Consider the following 14,343-nt stretch of genomic DNA (forward strand, 5'->3'; position numbering starts at 1 on the left):
ATGCGGCTCGGACGTGTTTACATGGGGTCTACCCTGACCAAGACAGAAGTGGCAGTGGTGAAACTCCTCCAACATATACTCTCTGAGAGAGGAATTAAATATAACGAAGCTGCATTAAAGCAGTTACTGTTCTGGGCAAAAGATAAAGGACATTTTACAACCTTTAATGATGTCTTTGAAGTGCCTTTATGGGAGAAGATTGGTGACTCTCTCTGGAATGCGGTGTCAAGTGGTGATAAGGAAGCCTTTAAATTGTCTGCTACATGGAGGCTGGTTAGCAAAGCGTTAAAAAGAATAAAAGCAGAGAGAGAAGTCACACATACAGCTTTTATGGCTTTAGGACCGCAAGCGCCTACTACCCCCTCACTGTTTGCGGGACCAACACCTCCCACGACCCCGGTGGCTGTACCGGTGGCAGCTCCTTTATCACCGTGGGTACAGACGGCTCCGAAAAAAGCTGAGGAGCGGGGAGCGAGTAAAATAGATACAGATCCATCAGAACCGATAGTGCACCCTAAAACACGAACTCGATTTGAACTAATTGATTCAGACGCTGAACAGGAGACTTGGCAGAAACCCCCTCCGAAACCCCCTCCCTCTCATTGATCTCTCTATGGATGAGGCTGAGCAGGAGGACAAGAAGGAGGGTAAACATGCTTTGTATCCACCTTTACCGGATTTGCCATTTACGGAGTCAGCAGTACCAGAGTCACAAGGACTTAAAGGACTGTTACCATCACGAAATGGACACGAACTTGACATGACAGATCTTGGTAGACGACTGGAAGAATTAAAGACGGAATTGCAGCAGCATCGTTCAGCCAGCGCCTCAGGACACGTGACTATGTCTCCCCCAAAACCCCCCTCTGTGTTCGGGACAAGTATTAGGGCCACCTCAACCTCCTTTACAACTCCCTACTCCACCTTTAGATCAGGGCGGAGGGGGAGGTTTGCGTCCATCTGGTAATGTGGGAGGTGAGGGAGAGGGTCAGCGTCCGCCCGCGTATACAGGGGAAGGGGGGGGAGGTGAGGGAGGAGTGAAATGGAAAGGGGTCATTCGAGATGCGTTATTAGAAGGAGTTGTGATTCCACGGGCATATCCGGTGATTGTGGGTGCGGGTCCTGAGGGAGGAAATATTTGGCAACTGTTAGATTGGAAAATTGTAAAAGAAGCATTACCACTATAGCTGGCGAGGGACAACACAGGTGAGGACTGCAGAGGGGTTGTTGCGGGGATGGCAAATCGTAACCCCACCTTAACTGAGCTAATGGATGCTTGTGAGAAAGTAGGAACCACCACATTTCAGATGGAGCATTTAGCAAAAACTTGTGAGGCGGCAATTAAGGTAGTTCATCGTTGTTATACATACGAACAGGAAGGTCACTTTAAGAAAAACTGCCTTAAGAAGTTGAAGCTGAGTGGGAGAGATAACTGTTTTGATGTGTCATTGCTGTGGGAAGCTAGGGCATTTTGTGAAGCTGTGCAGGTCTCAGTATAATGCTCAAGGTCAGCTGATAACAACCAGCTGCAGAATGCAGGGAAACTGGAGAAAGAACAGGGGGAGGAACCTTATGCTGACACAAATGAATCTTCCCAACCAGTTCCAGGCCTATGCAGTTAACTCACAGCCCGAACCGCAGGGAGCGCAGGACTGGTGTTTCCATGCAGGGTTAACCTGCGCGGCTGCCAACCCTTGGACCTGTGGCAAACAGGGATAATGCTAATGCTGATTGTCAAAAGATCATTGAAGCTTTACCTGGAAAAACAGATTTGAATGCTATGATAAAGGCATGTGCAAAAGTGGGTACTGTGGAACATAAGGCTCAAGTTATGGCTGCGGCCGTACTTGGAGCTTACGTCGTCACAATTGCAGCCTATATTCCAATTATTAACAGGGGACGCAACTTTAACAGCACCACGACACACTACTTCAGAGGTACAGCAACTGATTACAGAAATAGAAAGCAGGCTACATTCCAAATTTGTACATCGTATTGATTTGAATCAGGAAATACAAATTATCACTTTGTTTGATAGGCAAATTCCGTATGCAATAATTGGTCAATGGAATTCAGAATGATCAAATTCGTTACATGTATTGGAATGGTTGTTTCTACCTTTAAGAACAAAGAAAACTGTTCCCCTGATTGCAGAGCTATTGGCACAGATTATCATCAAAGGTCGGATGCGATGTCGGGAGCTTGTGGCCAGAGATCCCTGCATCACTAACCGTTCCTATTGCAGCTCAATATTTTGAGTAGTGTATGGCTAATAGCTTTGCTTTGCAAACAGCCATGGAGAATTTCTCGGGACAGGTTGTTTACCACTTGCCCTCCCATCCTGTTATAAAATTGAGTGTGGAACTTCCAATTGCCACAGGAGTGTTGTGCGCAGACACTCCTGTGGATGGAACTACCATTTTTACGGATGGATCTGGGAACACAGGCAAGGCGAGCCTTGTCTGGTATTCTGATGGCAAGTGGGAATCTACGGTAGTACAACAAAAGGGTTCACCTCAGGTGGTAGAATTATGAGCTGTATTAAAAATATTTCAGAATTTTCCCATTCCCTTTAATTTGATTACTGATTCAGCATATGTAGCTGGCATTATAAAGCAATTGGATAGATCTGTTATAGAGCATATATGTAATCAGTGTGGTTTTGAATTGCTGTGAGCTCTGTGGCAAGAAATTCAAATCCGAACTGCATTGTTTTATGTTTTACATGTAAGAAATCATACTAATTTGCCTGGGTTTATTGCAGAAGGCAATGCTCGAGTGGACTCTTTGGTTTTTCATCCTAAAGCAACAATTTGTACCAGAGTGGAAGCAATAGCACAATTGCTTGTCAAAGTGCATAAAAGGATTACAGACATTACCAGACTAGACTCAGATGCTATCTATTTACCTATCAGAAAGGAATATCTACAGTGGTTAACAAATCAGTCAACTATTTTTCAAATGGCCTTACAGGACTTTACTGGACAATTGTTAACACATTTGCCAAAAGATAAAAAGCTACAGTTTATTTGAAAACAGGATTGGGAAGAAAAACCTATCAGATCAGAGATACCTGTGACTGGACTAACTGTTTTTACTGATGCAGGAAAGCGATCACATTCAGCAGTTATTACCTGGCAAGAGGATGGACAATGGAAACATTGTAAATTCTCAGGACAAACTGAGGACTCATTGCAGACACTTGAATTTTTTGCGATATATCAGGTTTTTGTAAAATGGAAGGATTTACCTGTCAATATTGTAACAGACTCTCTTTATGCAGCAGGCATTGTAAATTGAATTGAAAGAGCTTTTATATGACCAATAAGAAATATGCGACTTTACTCCATTTTGCTACAGTTGCATCAAGCAATAAACCTCAGAAAGATACTGTCACGGTTTAAAGCTGGGCTGGCTATTAAACCTGCAGCAGATGCCCTCTGTTATCCCCCCCTCCTCCCCCCAGAGGGAAAGGGAAAGGGAAAAGGGAGAGAGACTTCTGGGTTGGAAAATTAAAACAGTTTTAATAAACTATAATAATGAAAAAAAAAGTATAATAGTAATAATAGAAATAATCAAATATATACAAATATATATACAAAACCAAGATTGAGCTCCCCTGAAGTCAGCCACGTCACCACCGGCACTGCAGGGCAGGCTCCGGGAAGGCCCAGCCTGGGCCTAGCGATGGTCGAGAGCTGGATTCAGGAACGCACGGATCGGGATCGGGGGCAGCAGGAAAACAGACGGAGTCCTCCCTGGACACCGGCCATAGCAGAAAGAGAGCGAGACCCTCGTGATCCCCCCGCTTTATACTGAGAATGACGTGTATGGGATGGAATACCCTCGTTGGTCAATTTTGGGTCACCTGCCCTGTCCGCTCCCCCCTGCAGCTGCGACCCCCCTTCGGCTCTTCACTCGTAAGCAGTGAGGAATTCAGCAGTGACCTTGGTTTCTCTCAAGAACAAGTACAGCAAGAGCCTTTCTGCACAACATCCCTACCGGTGCCTCAGTGATAACTACAAACTTCGAGCGTTATCAGTCCTGGAAGCTGACACTGTCCGCAAAAACATGCAGTTAGTTTCAGAAAGTGCAGTTACTTAGAGGAGACTTAGCTGAAAGTAAAAATCACTGAAAGGAAAATCGGCCTGGTTTAGGCCAAACCAGGACATTCCACCCCTTATTCCATACCATTCACGTCATACTCAGATCACCACTAACTTTTCATTTTAAAATATATACAGATAACATTAGTTTATGATTCATCTCTATACAAAAAAAAAAGTTCATCAAGTTCATTTAGTTCAGGATTGTGGGTTTCCATCTGGCTAGGAGTCTCCCAGGGTAGGAGAGATGGTATGAGCTTTGTCACAGTTCATGCCCATGGGTTGAAGGTTAAAGATGTCAGTCTTGAGGAGGTTACTGGACGCCACTTGCAGCTAGCTCCAATCTCATCACCACTGCTTCAACCTGAAAGACACTTATGAACACTGTTAGTATTATGCAGCAATTAACATCATGCAGTTCAGAATTAAGTATTCTCACCCAAGATCAGATCACCTTCAGGGACACATCGGACTCCACCATCCTGCAGCATCACCCACCAAGTACATCCAGGTCCTTGAGCAAAAGCAATCCCATGAATGGGTTTACCTTTGCCCGTAGCAGGAAGAACCCAGACAGTTTTTCCCAACAGATTCCTTTCATGCACCACAGGGACTTTATCTCCTTCTACTGTATGTAAAAGGTCTGACTGAGCAGGGCCAGCTCGGTTGATAGATCCTCTGGTGTTAACTAGCCAGGTAGCTTGTGCCAAATGCTTATCCCAGTTTTTAAAGGTTCCACCTCCCATTGCTTTTAGGGTAGTTTTTAACAGCCCATTATACCGTTCAACTTTCCCAGATGCTGGTGCATGATAGGGGATGTGATATACCCATTCGATGCCATGCTCTTTGGCCCAGTTATCTATGAGACTGTTTTTGAAATGAGTACCATTGTCCGACTCAATTCTCTCTGGTGTGCCATGTCGCCACAAGATTTGCTTTTCAAGGCCCAGAATAGTGTTCCGGGCAGTGGCATGGGGCACAGGGTATGTTTCCAGCCATCCAGTGGTCGCCTCCACCATGGTAAGTACATAACATTTACCCTGGCGGGTCTGAGGGAGTGTGATGTAGTCAATTTGCCAGGCCTCCCCATATTTATATTTCAACCACCGCCCCCCATACCACAAAGGTTTTAACCGTTTGGCTTGCTTAATTGCGGCACTTGTTTCACAATCATGGATAACCTGTGCAATAGAGTCCATAGTTAAGTCCACCCCTCGGTCACGAGCCCATCTGTATGTTGCATCTCTCCCTTGATGACCTGAAGTGTCATGAGCCCACCGAGCTAAAAATAGTTCACCTTTATGTTCCCAGTCCAAATCTATTTGGAACACTTTAGCAGCCTGATCTGCTTGTTGGTTGTTTCGATGTTCCTCAGTTGCCCGACTTTTAGGTACGTGAGCATCTACATGACGTACCTTCACGACTAGTTTCTCTAGCCGAGCAGCAATATCTTGCCACAGTTCAACAGCCCAAATAGGTTTACCTTTACGCTGCCAGTTGCTTCGCTTCCACTGCTTTAACCACCCCCACAAGGCATTTGCTACCATCCATGAGTCAGTATAAAGATACAGCCTTGGCCACTTTTCTCATTCAGCAATGTCTAAAGCCAGCTGGATGGCTTTTACCTCTGCAAATTGACTTGATTCACCTTGTCCTTCTGTGGCTTCTGTGACTCGTCATATAGGACTCCATACAGCAGCTTTCCACTTCCGATGCTTTCCTACAAGACGGCAGGATCCATCGGTGAACAGGGCATACTGCTTTTCATCCTCTGGTAGTTCATTATATGGTGGGGCTTCTTCAGCACGTGTCACCTCCTTTTCTGGTGGCATTCCGAAGTCTTTGCCTTCTGGCCAGTCCATGATCACTTCTAAGATTCCTGGGCGATTAGGGTTTCCTATTCGAGCCCTCTGTGTAATTAATGCAATCCATTTACTCCATGTAGCATCAGTTGCATGATGAGTAGTAGGAACCTTACCCTTGAACATCCAGACTAGTACTGGTAATCGGGGTGCCAGGAGAAGCTGTGCTTCAGTACCGATTACCTCTGAGGCAGCTCTAACTCCTTCATATGCTGCCAGTATCTCTTTTTCAGTTGGGGTGTAATTGGCCTCAGAGCCCTTGTATCCTCGACTCCAAAATCCTAGGGGTCGACCTCGAGTCTCCCCTGGCACTTTCTGCCAGAGGCTCCAGGTAGGACCATTGTCCCCAGCTGAGGTGTAGAGCACATTTTTAACATCTTGTCCCATACGGACTGGTCCAAGGGCTACTGCATGCACAATTTCTTGTTTAATCTGTTCAAAAGCCTGTTGTTGTTCAGGGCCCCACTGAAAATCATTTTTCTTTCTGGTCACTTGATAAAGAGGGCGTACAATCTGGCTGTAATCTGGAATATGCATTCTCCAGAAACCCACAACGCCTAAGAAGGCTTGTGTTTCCTTTTTATTAGTTGGTGGGGACATAGCTGTTATCTTGTTGATCACCTCTATCGGGATCTGGCGACGCCCATCTTGCCATTTAATCCCTAAAAACTGGATCTCCCGGGCAGGCCCCTTGACCTTGCCTCTTTTTATGGCAAAACCAGCTTTCAGAAGAATTTGGATTATTTTCTCCCCTTTGTCAAAAACTTCTGCTGCTGTATCACCCCATACAATGATGTCATCAATATATTGCAAATGTTCTGGAGCTCCACCCTCTTCTAGTGCAGTCTGGATCAGTCCGTGGCAAATAGTAGGACTGTGTTTCCACCCCTGGGGCAGTCGATTCCAGGTGTACTGGATACCTCTCCAGGTAAAAGCAAACTGTGGCCTGCACTTTGGTGCCAAAGGAATAGAGAAAAATGCATTAGCAATGTCTATGGTGGCATACCACTTGGCTGCCTTTGACTCCAGTTCGTATTGAAGTTCTAGCATGTCTGGCGCGGCAGCACTCAGAGGTGGTGTAACTTCATTTAGGCCACAGTTAACCTCCATTCTCCATTAGACTTTTGCACTGGCCATATAGGACTATTAAAGGGTGAGCGAGTCTTGCTAATCACTCCTTGATTTTCTAATTGTCTAATCAGTTTATGAATGGGGATCAGGGAGTCTCGATTGGTGCGATATTGTCGTCGGTGCACCGTGGTAGTAGCAATTGGCACCTGTTGTTCTTCAACTTTCAGCAACCCCACAACAGAAGGATCCTCTGAGAGGCCAGGCAAGGTAGACAGCTGTTTAATATCCTCAGTCTCTACAGCTGCTACACCAAAGGCCCATCTATACCCTTTTGGGTCCTTAAAATACCCTTTCTTAAGGTAGTCTATGCCAAGGATGCATGGAGCATCTGGACCAGTCACAATGGGGTGCTTTTTCCATTCATTTTCAGTTAGGCTCACTTCGGCCTCCAATACAGATAACTCTTGAGATCCCCCTGTTATTCCCGAAATATTGACAGATTCTGTCCCTTTATGATTCGATGGCATGAGGGTGCACTGTGCACCAGTGTCTACCAGGGCTCGATACTTTTGTGGTTCTAATGTGCCAGGCCATCGAATCCACACAGTCCAATAAATCCGGTTATCCCTCTCCTCCTCCTGGCTAGAGGCAGGGCCCCTCTAATTAAAGACTGGATTCGTGCAGCTCACGGGGATTGGACCTTCATTTCCCCTATTCACTCTTGGAAAAAAGGGATTTGAGGCCCATCTACCCTGACTGGGGTCCTGCTCATTGGTAACTGGAGCAGCCATCCTCCTAGGAAAATTCTCTCTGGTATTTCTGTTAGCTTGCAACTCACGTACTCGTGCCTGTAGGGTACTGGTAGGTTGTCCATGCCATCTGTTCATGTCCTCCCCATAATCACGCAGGGTAAACCACAGGATACCTCGTGACGTGTTCCGTTTCCTTTGAGCCGGTCCAGTAGGAGGGCGTTGCCTCCTAAAGGCTGCAACGCGGGCCTGTGTAGGTAGAGAGTCAAGTTTATTCTCGATCCTGGACAGTTTGTCTGACAGTTGTTTAAATGAGTCCTTGTTCTCCTTAGTCAGTTTTTCCACAGCCGAGACACGGGCCTGCAGTGGGGAAGAAATACTATCTTCATACTGTCGCATATAGTTAGCCATTTCACCCACACTAGGTCGTGCCATAGCATCTTCTCCCCAGACTAATATTGACAATGTATGGGCATGTGTTGGTGGAGCACTCTTCACAACCTTCCGGAACATGGATCGGTTGCATTCCACTTCATCAGGATTTACAGGATCTACAATGTCCTGAGGGTGTTTATAAATGATCTCTTGCACAGCTAGTTGTCTAAGGTAGTTAATACCTTTTTCTATAGTGGTCCATTTGCTTAGGTGGCTCATAACATCATCTTTATAGGGATACCTGCTCTTTACAGCTGACAAGAGTCGCCTCCAGAGACTGATACTGTTCGACCTTCTTGGGAGCATCTTGTCAATACCACCATCTCTGGACAGGGATCCCAACTGTCTGGCTTCTCTACCATCCAATTCTATGCTATCTGCCCCATTATCCCAGCATCGGAGCAACCAGGTAATTATTGGCTCACCGTCATAACGACTAAAATCTTTTCTTATATTTCGCAGTTCTTTCAGGGATAAGGAGTGGTAGGTTATCTCTACTTCCGAGTCCGAGTCTTCCTGTGATTGTTCTGCTTTAGAAGGACCTTTCTTGTCCTTCTTGTGTAATGGGCCTTCTTTAAAAAGACGATCAAGGAAACCCCCCTCTGTGTCAGGCCCTGACTCTGACTGAGAAGGGCCCTCACCTGGGTCCCGTGCTGGCTCTGCCTTAGAAGCCTCTGAGTCATCATCCTTCACTTTACTAGCTGATTTCTTTTGGTGTTTTCTCCTGGTTACAGGGGCAGCATGATACCTCCCGCTGTTGCTGCACTGACATCTAATCACATAGCACACCAGTAACACATTCAGGACACACGAAAATAACGACATGCCCTGTTCGAATTTTGCAGGAATCAGCTTGGCAAAAAAGGAGCAGATACTATCAAAATCAGTTAAAAGACGCCCGGTGTGCGCAGCTACGGATTCGCGATTAAAGCTGCCCATCATTGTATCATAGAGATAAGAGATCGGAATAATAACTGCCCGGTTTATCATGACATAAATCAGTATCAAAACCCATACCAAAAAGACACATTTCGACCAGCACGCCCTGTTAAACCACATGAAAGCACTAACACACAGCGCATACGGCAAGTAAGGTATCATTACACATAACTCTAAAACAAGCTTTATAAAGAAAAGAGGTAACACAAGGCTCACAAATAACATTATCATCTTAGCTATCTGTTTTAATTTCCAACCCCTCGTAAATCTCAAAGGAAGAAATCTGATACTCTCTTGGCTGAGCTCTCTGGGTCTCCTCCCACTGGAGCTGGGATTCAACTTATCAGAGCAACCTGTCGGAGCTTCTCTCGAGCCCCACGTTGGGTGCCAATAAATCTGTCACGGTTTAAAGCTGGGCTGGCTATTAAACCTGCAGCAGATGCCCTCTGTTATCCCCCCCTCCTCCCCCCAGAGGGAAAGGGAAAGGGAAAAGGGAGAGAGACTTCTGGGTTGGAAAATTAAAACAGTTTTAATAAACTATAATAATGAAAAAAAAAGTATAATAGTAATAATAGAAATAATCAAATATATACAAATATATATACAAAACCAAGATTGAGCTCCCCTGAAGTCAGCCACGTCACCACCGGCACTGCAGGGCAGGCTCCGGGAAGGCCCAGCCTGGGCCTAGCGATGGTCGAGAGCTGGATTCAGGAACGCACGGATCGGGATCGGGGGCAGCAGGAAAACAGACGGAGTCCTCCCTGGACACCGGCCATAGCAGAAAGAGAGCGAGACCCTCGTGATCCCCCCGCTTTATACTGAGAATGACGTGTATGGGATGGAATACCCTCGTTGGTCAATTTTGGGTCACCTGCCCTGTCCGCTCCCCCCTGCAGCTGCGACCCCCCTTCGGCTCTTCACTCGTAAGCAGTGAGGAATTCAGCAGTGACCTTGGTTTCTCTCAAGAACAAGTACAGCAAGAGCCTTTCTGCACAACATCCCTACCGGTGCCTCAGTGATAACTACAAACTTCGAGCGTTATCAGTCCTGGAAGCTGACACTGTCCGCAAAAACATGCAGTTAGTTTCAGAAAGTGCAGTTACTTAGAGGAGACTTAGCTGAAAGTAAAAATCACTGAAAGGAAAATCGGCCTGGTTTAGGCCAAACCAGGACAGATACCTTATTTTGTCACCCACATTCGTAGTCATCAATTTGATCAAGGTTTGAGCATTGGAAATAATAAAGCAGACACACTTGTGTCCTATACGCAAATATCACCAAATTTATTTGAACAAGTACACCTATCCCATCAATTCTTCCATCAATCAGCGAAAACGTTAGCGAAACAACTTCACCTCACCATGGCACAAGCACGTGAATTAGTTAGTGCTTATCCTAGTTGTCAGAAAATTGGCATGGGAATTGGAATAGGGGTAAATCCTCGAGGACTGAGTGCGTTGCAACTGTGGCAAATGGATGTTACACACATTGCAGAATTTGGAAAGCTCAAATATGTTCATGTATCTGTTGATACATTTTCACATGTAATATGGGCAACAGCACAAACTGGGGAAACAGGTCATCATGTCAAATGACATTTACTTGCTTGCTTTGCAAGTCTTGGGGTTCCACAACAACTTAAGACTGATAATGGACCAGCATACTGTTCACAGATTTTTCGTCAATTTTGTCAACTATGGGATATTACACATGTCACTGGGATTCCTCATTCACCTACGGGTCAGGCGATTGTGGAACGTGCTCATAGTACATTGAAACAGCTTCTGCAAAAACAAAAAGGGGGAGAGGAGACTGAACCTTCTGAGAGACTTGCAAAAGCTGTTTATGTACTTAACCATTTAACTTTAGCAGCAGATAAGGAGCAACCCCCAATTGTAATACATTGGGAGGCAGTTCGACAGGGAGCAAGCTATGTGCAAAACAAAGGTGAAGTGTGGTATAGGGAACCAGGTACTAACGAGTGGTTGGGACCAGGGGAACTATTACTAATGGGTCAAGGCTATGTTTCTGTCTCTACAGGCGCAGGAGTACGGTGGATTGTCTCTAAAAGGATGGTTAGCCACATTATTAGAGGGAATAGTTTATATAGTTGTGATTATAATTAACATAGGGATCTGCGTGGGTTGTGTTGAGGCAATCATTGAGAATAGTATATGGAAGTAGTGAGATAATAAATCTAACTGCTTCCAAAGGGGGAAATTGATACCGGATGGTTTAGCAACGGTTTAGCAAGAGTAGGCCTCAGAGTAGGCTCTAAAAGGCCTGATCTGTGTTACCTTTAAAGAGAATCAGCTTTCCTGTCAGTAATTTTCCTTTCAGCTAGAATAATAGAGAATAACAGTATGTTCTGAAGTAAACTGCATGTTTTGTAGATAGAGTCTGCTTATGGGAATGTTTATAATAGGCATTATCCTACTTGTGTTACCCTGTTTGTTTGCATGTTTGCAGAAAACTGTGCAACAAATGGTCAATACAACCTTTGTGGCTCAACAACAGAGAGCAGGATTTATGGGTAACCAAGGCTGGGATTCTCTGACTGGGCTCTGAGAGACACAGGGAACCAGGTTTGAGTAAGAAACAAAAACACAGAATTAAGATTCTTGGGGAGGGGGAAGGATTCCCAGATGTAATTCCTGTCAACTACCAATCTCACATTTTACATCGCGCTCTTTATTCTTTAAATCATTTTGCCCGGGGAGACCAAGAGCGTGCCCCAACTGAGCGACATTGGGGTCCAGGGGTGCCAGAAGTGGGCCCCCCAGTGAAGGTTCTGTTCCCTGGGACAGCGGAGTGGGAAACAGGTTGGGAGCTGCTACATCACGGGAGGGCGTATGCCGCCATCAAACAGGATGATGTTATACAGTGGGTCCCTACACGCTGTTTACGCCCTGATTTAAAACAAAATCCTAACCCAAAGTAATATGTACGCTGTCCGAGCTTTATGTTTTGCAGGAGTACCTGTGGGGGAAGCCGAAACAGCACCAGCCTCGACCTTCAGACATGAGGAGTCATGACAGTACAGAGAGTCTGGTAAAGCGGCGGGGCGCCAAGAAAGATGAGGAAAGGCGACCGCTGCTGAGTGAAACAAAAGTTTTAAACAATGCGCTCATGATTAGCTTGCTTTTGCTTTGCATCTCAGGAGTTGCAGGGGAATCTTACTGGAGAACCTGGACTCGGGATGTTGTATCCGCCAGCTACGCTTACGCTTTGATGCAAGGCTCCAGAATCAGCGATACGCTTTACTTCGCATGACTTGAAGCATGGGGAGGGGGAAATGTAGGTAGATTAGGGTACGGCGACCGGAAAATCTCGGGCTGTAACGGAAGGTAGGCGTGGCGAAAGGAGCAGGATGTGTCATTATCGTGCGAGTTCGTACGGGACAAGACGACTATATAAGGCTGTTGCGCAGTTAAATAAACGCCATTTGTTGCATCCTCACATTGGTGTCAGTGCTCTATGGCCCTGGGGTGCGGATAGCCTCAGGCCAGCCAGCAACTGAATGGAGCTTGCCGCAGACAAGTGACAACACAGACCCAGAAAAAATCATTAGTGCAATTCACACTCATCTTTGAAAGTCTTGTTCTCTTATAAAACCTATATCTGATCAAAAATTTATTGAGTCAGTTCAGAAAGGTAACATTTGAAAAGTGATCCCTTTTCTTCAAAATTAAATTGTTTAATAATTGACTAGAAAAAAATACAGCGGCCAGCTTTGACAACTTTACTTCACTTACAGCCATAAGAAGGGATGATATTATTTTGGCTTGACACTGGACTTGTATGTGTATGTGCAAGCATGTGTTTTTTTATATGGCTTCAGTATAAAGGTAGAAGAAGTGAGCACATGGCTCACAAGTTGTGTTATGTTTTGTGCACAAAACCCCATGAAAATATAAACATAAACAATCTGGGTCAGACCTAAGTAATATAACAAATGGGGAAAGGGAAAACAAAGTTGGTCACGAAGTTGAGTTCAGAACACGGGTCACCTTAAGAAAGGTTTGAAGTGATGCTAGGTCAGGAATAATGCCTTTCAGCTCACCAAGGATGCATGTTCCAGGAAACAGGCATGAAAAGGGAAGATAAATTATGTAGCAATCTTTCTTGTTATATGAAAGAGAAAGGAGAAAATATCAGTAAGTTTGCATTATTTGCAAGGCATTGAATGTTTTAAGGACAACTGTGAACCACAGGAAAGTCAAAGAAGCAGCCAAATTTTATCAAAACATGTTTTTAGTTTCTATGAACTAACTAATCTATTAGTGATTTTGTGTGCTGATGAAGAATTCATCGCTTCGATATAGAACTATGAGAAGTTCACATTTGATGGTTGGAAACAGGCTGATTTCTCACGTCTTTTTGACCATACGATTCAAACAAAATTTATTGACTACACCCCAGATTTAATCAAAAAGTCACTAATCCAGATGTGTTTGCCTCATCAGGCAGGTGTCTGATTGTCACTTCCACTATTGTATAATTCTCACTATTAGCAGCCTTACAAAAAGGTATATTGTGAAAAACCTAAAAAATCTGCAAGGGAATAAGAGCGGTAGGCTCACTTGTATGTGTTCCCAGGATGACAGCTTCTTCATCCTGCCTCATGTCTGCAAGCAACAAGCACAAATTCTGCCCATGCAGAAGCACGGAGCTCTTCTTGGTAACATCCTCTTCTCATTGCTCCAGTTTTGCTTCATACCTCCTTTTTGTTCTGCCTGTACCCTAGCTAAAGCCCATGGGAACAGCGTGTCAGCACAGACCAAAAGCTCCCTGTATCTGCAACACTGACTCCAGTAGTGGCCAGCAAGGGCTATGTAAAGAAGCATGCCAGCGATGGGAGAGGAGATGGATACAGCCTCCCCTCCAAATGGGCTGCCATCACCTGTCCATCACCAGTGGCTCCAGCCAACCTTGTTGAGTTTACTGTGGTCTTGATGAACTTCCTTCTCCAACTTCACCTACTTACTTTTAATATCCAAAACATCCCATGGTCCTTGCTCTATGCTCAAAATTAAACTCAGAGAGGAGACATTTTATTCACATTTCTTCTTGGGAGAACAAGGAGGAGTGCTTGAATATTTCTCAACTTCAAAAATAAATGAACAAAATCTCAAACCATAAGATGTTTATCTCCCAAACAGCTTTTCCAGACAGAGA

This window comes from Nyctibius grandis, chromosome 5 (genome assembly GCF_013368605.1).
Source record: "Nyctibius grandis isolate bNycGra1 chromosome 5, bNycGra1.pri, whole genome shotgun sequence".
In the NCBI taxonomy this organism is placed as follows: Eukaryota; Metazoa; Chordata; class Aves; order Nyctibiiformes; family Nyctibiidae; genus Nyctibius; species Nyctibius grandis.